The 4,665-nt window shown below is 42.9% G+C and overlaps 1 long non-coding RNA gene across 1 annotated transcript; it reads right to left on the bottom strand.

Moving 5' to 3' along the window:
• Window positions 1-319: 319 nt before the first annotated feature.
• LOC122185009 lies at window positions 320-4,594 on the bottom strand. The gene is made up of 3 exons (XR_006180694.1): window positions 4,554-4,594; window positions 3,628-3,772; window positions 320-547 (listed from the first exon to the last, which is right to left on the bottom strand). It is a non-coding gene; the product is annotated as an uncharacterized LOC122185009 (long non-coding RNA).
• Window positions 4,595-4,665: the final 71 nt, after the last annotated feature.

The raw sequence follows: 4,665 nt of genomic DNA, 5'->3' as shown, positions 1-4,665 counted from the left end.
TGGGGCACAGCAGAAACTCCTGGCAGCACTTCTACCTGTCCTCCTGAGGTGGAAACCCTCAAAGAAGGAGATCTTACTTACAGAAACAGTGAGACTATGAAGTGGTTGAAGTCCAAATTGTATGTGACAACATAACGGCATAATTAATACTAAATATCTCTGCTTGTGGCTATCATATTCCAAGGTTTGAATTTCTTTTGAAAATATAAAATTTAAGAAAAAAAAAAAAAACACACACTCCTTTTGTTGATGAAAGGGAGTCACAAGTGAACTGGCTTTTTTCTCTTGATCCCTGGTTAACTCTACCCTAACAGCCCATCTCATGCAGACATCACAAAGTGAACCCTGAGACTGAAGCATTAGCCACCTGGGTTTGCTTCCTTTGTTTCAAGAGCAGTGAGGGAAGCCCAGCCATTAGCCCTCCCTTAGTGCCCTAGGCCATTGGATGGTATCTCCTGAGCGTTCCCTTGGATGCTGAGAAGTTGTAGAAGGAGCGGGAGGTATTTCTTTTCCTGATATTTTTTGTTTCCATGAAGCTCAAACTGCTCTGCAAAACATAAATGGGAAGATGGGTAATTTGCACAGAATCACAGAATTGATAAGGTTGGAAATGTTGACAATGATCATCTAGTCCAACCATCAACCCATGCCTGTGACAGTGAGAGACACACAATCTAGAACTGACCTTTCCTCAAACACTCCCAAGGATGGCGATTCCATCACTCCCTGGGCAGCTTGCTCCAATGCTTCACCACTATTTTTGAGAAGTTTTTCCTAACATCCAACCTGGACCTACCCTGGAGCAACTTAAGACCACTATCTCTCATCCTATTGCTATCATATGGCAAAGGAATCCAACCTTCACATCGCTACAGCCTCCTTTCGTTTTCAAATCTACTGACAAACACTAACAACACGGGAAGGAAAACGACATGTTTCTTCACTCCTATCAGAGCAAGTGGCTGGTGGAAGGAGAACGGGGCTGCAGGTGTACACAGCCCAGCTGGTGTGTGTTTATTCAGCACAGCCAAGCTGACCAGCACCCACCTCACTGCAGTGCGGTGGCACAGAGCCCAGGCAGCTACATAAACCCAGCCGGTCAGCAGCACAGTGAGTTGTCCCCGGCTCGGTGCCATCCTGATGTGGTCATTCGAAGTCTGGTATCACTGGAGGCATCACTCCTCCAGTCCACACTAATCCTTTCCTCTGTGAAGGCTGTGATGGTTCCATCCATATATTTACCAGACAAATTGACTTCTCCAGTTTAACAAGAGAATAATTTTCATGATGAATAAATGGAAGACGGATTCAAAATTTAAGGTGCCTCAGAGTATTACTTCTAACGTCGTTTGGGCCTAAAGTGTTCCTGCTGGGATAAGTGGAAATGCATCCCCTGTTTCCAGTCAGCAACTTAAAAAGCAACCCCCAATTTTCCAGCAATAGAGAGAGCTACGAGGCCTGCAGAAGTACAGAGCTCTTGATTACAGCTTTGTTGAAAAACATTGTTCTGAGATGTCTGGAGACCAGATAATAGGCACTGCTTTAGTTTAAAATAAGAGGCATTTCATGAATAAAGCTTTCCAGTGAGCAGAGACAGGGGGATATTGAAGCTGTCTGCTGGTGCTCTCTAGGCTTGCCTGTCTAGATTGCACTGCCGTTATGTTTTCCCCAGAAGTCCCACTTTCAGACAAGCTGTACCGCCAGGCCCTCACTACAGATCTCGTCAGTAGTGCTGCCTGAGAGGAACTTAAACACAGGGAAGGAAAGAGACTTTGTAGGTCTGGTCTCTGGATTGCAGGATTAAGAGAACTTTTCTTGCCTTTCTACACCTGCCACTGTGTTGTCTGCTCACACTCTGTAAATGCTCACTGTCTTTTGTATTTTACTTTCCCAGAGTTCAGGTGCGTTGCATTCTCAATTGAGCAATTTGATTTTCAGACACGTTTTACAGCAGTTCTTAAAGGGGGGGTATTGGAATGTCTTGTAAACAAAACTTTCCTTTGAATTCCTGAAGAGCACCCACAGCCTGGAGGGAAAGATAAGTTTCCTGGCACGGTTTGGAAGTTCGAGATTTGTTTCCAAGTGATTGCTGAATGAAATGAAAGACTTTTCCCGGTGCGTGGGCAAGTCTGGGAAGAGAAGGTCTGATGATCCTTGGTAAGAGGCACTCGAGTCTCCACGTGTAAAACTCTGGAAGGAGAAACAGGGCCTAATCCTGACACATTGCTGGGTACAGATAGGGGACATGATGACAAGGCTCATAGTACCACTGTTCTCAAACACCGAGCCCCAAACAGACACGTAGGAGATTAAAAATTTTTTTTCTTAATAGTTGAAATTAATACTCATCTATTATTACTTCAGTGCCTGACTGATGATAAAGATGCCAACAACTGCCAGGCATATAAACAATATTTTCTATGAACTTCCAGCTAAACTCAGCAGGAAAGAACAGATTAAGAAGCCACCCTTCTGAGGGCAGAAATTGCCTTTTCATACTCGGGGTGAATCAGCAGCCTTGTAGAGCACAAAAAGCAAAACCAGAGCAAGTTCTGGTACAATCACGTGTAGCACCAGCCTCAGTTGGAATCACTTCATCATTTTTTGTGTTGCAGTGGTTTTGCTGCATGGGGATCAGTCAAACAGACCTTGAAATCTGTTAGCAACAAATTGCATTTAAACATTTTGAATTTAATAATGAATATATTCTGCTTTTCATTAGGGATGTGCAGCTTCCAGACTTCCTGATATGAATCCAGAGGAGCTGGCAATAAAGGGAAACCAACATCCTGTGCAGAATGAGGGGTTTTTTTTTTTTTTTTTTTTTTTAAATGCTGACACAGCTCTCTGTTTCTCAATTTTGTTGTTGTTGTGATTGCATATAGAACTGCCAGAGGACAAACTGTGTAGGACAGCAGGTAGGACAGGTACAAGGTTCATACCACTACCTTGTGCGCCTCCTGTCTGATCAGTACTGGCCTCTAGAGCTCTAGCTCTTGGTGTCCCATTTGAATGACACACCTCAGTACCCCTTCATCCACCTAAACTTATCATTATATACATTTGCTCACATGTAGCACAACCTGTGACACCTTCCGCCCCTCTGGTTATGACTCAGAGCTCATTTCAATATGTACAGGTGTACAGACCTACTGAGCTGCTCCTTTGCCTTCTGCCCGAGCCATCCCCAGGGCTCTTGCATAACCTTCTTACAGTCTCTGCAACTTTCATGGCAAATAAGGTTTCTTATGCTTAGGGATGGAGGGGCAGATCTGGACATGGGGATCTGCTGAAGGAAGGAAAAAATTTGCTGTTCACACTGTCTCCTTGAACCATTCCACTTCAACCCACAGCATGCGTTTTCCAAGGAAGAAGAGCACACACTCTTTTAAAGACAAGAGTTTCTTGCTTAATTCAGTGACAGTGATTTAATGCCTCACCCACAGCTAATGCCTGTTACACTGTCATTTCTCAACTCTACACATCTGATAGAATTCAAAGCTCATTTCTCCCTTGGCAAGAATTTTCTTCCTCCCAACCCAGCTATGAGCTTGCCTTGCTGGATGTGCAGAGATAGCCCTGTCTATAGATCAGAAGCTGAGTTCTTTACCCAGCTCTGCAGCTTACTGGGTTGGGTAACCATTACAACTCTTCTTCCTTAGGGTCTGGGAGAGTGCCAAAAGCAACAGCACCCACAACAGTCATGAGGATACCCGGTGTCCACAGCAGGCAGCCAGACAGGCACAATGCTCATGGGTATGGAAAGGAAGTCCTGAAGAAAAACAAAGACACTCATCTGGAACAATGCTGAACAATTCAGAGTAGGATCAGCATAAAAGAACTTTCTTGAGAAGCAAAAATATGACCCTTAACTATAGCACACAAGAAGTTAGCTTGATCTGATTTCTGCAAGGCAGACATTTCCATTTGAGCTTGGCACCCCAGGCTCCAATTACAGCCAAGAAGAGACACGTGCACTCATGCTAATGTCCATATTAAGATGAGATGAACTGGAGTTCTGAATGTCTATCATACTTTCTTACCCTGTGTAAGGAAATCTATGACGAGTGGATTGTGTACTTTTCTAAACAGGAAAATGAAATAAATCCTATATCAGATTTCTGGACATATCAGTGCAGCATTGCCCACCCTCCTATGACCTGACACTGGATTGGTTCTAAAAAGAGTCCAGAGTTTTCATAACTAGATTCTTGAATGCAGCTTCTGGAGATTTGAGCCACATTAAGCAGTTAACTGCATAAAATACTTGATAAAACTCTCTATAGATTAAAATCCAACATTTTCTTTCAACACTTCCATAACTGTCAACATTGTTTTCTTGCTCTTCCCACAATGAACAACAGTCAAATTTCACATGTTAGATGATGCTAAACTGAACCTCAATTTTAAAATACCCTTTTCATCTTGAGATACTAGCCATTATGGTTAACAGTAATAGAAATGAATTTATCACAGTTTAAGGTTAGTAGCAGATCAAATGTACGTTCCTCAAGAAGAGTGAAATGCAACATGAGCCACAGAGCAAAACACACCTTCAGTCTTTTGTCTCATTCCTCACCTTGGTCCCTATGACAACCTAGTTTTGGAGAGAGAGAGGACAAAAACAAAACAAAAACAAAACAAAAACAAAACAAAAACAAAACA

Source organism: Lagopus leucura, unplaced genomic scaffold (assembly GCF_019238085.1).
Source record: "Lagopus leucura isolate 7727_CA_CO unplaced genomic scaffold, USGS_WTPT01 Super-Scaffold_100026, whole genome shotgun sequence".
Classification (NCBI taxonomy): domain Eukaryota; kingdom Metazoa; phylum Chordata; class Aves; order Galliformes; family Phasianidae; genus Lagopus; species Lagopus leucura.
This window is presented reverse-complemented; position numbering and strand designations above follow the sequence as displayed.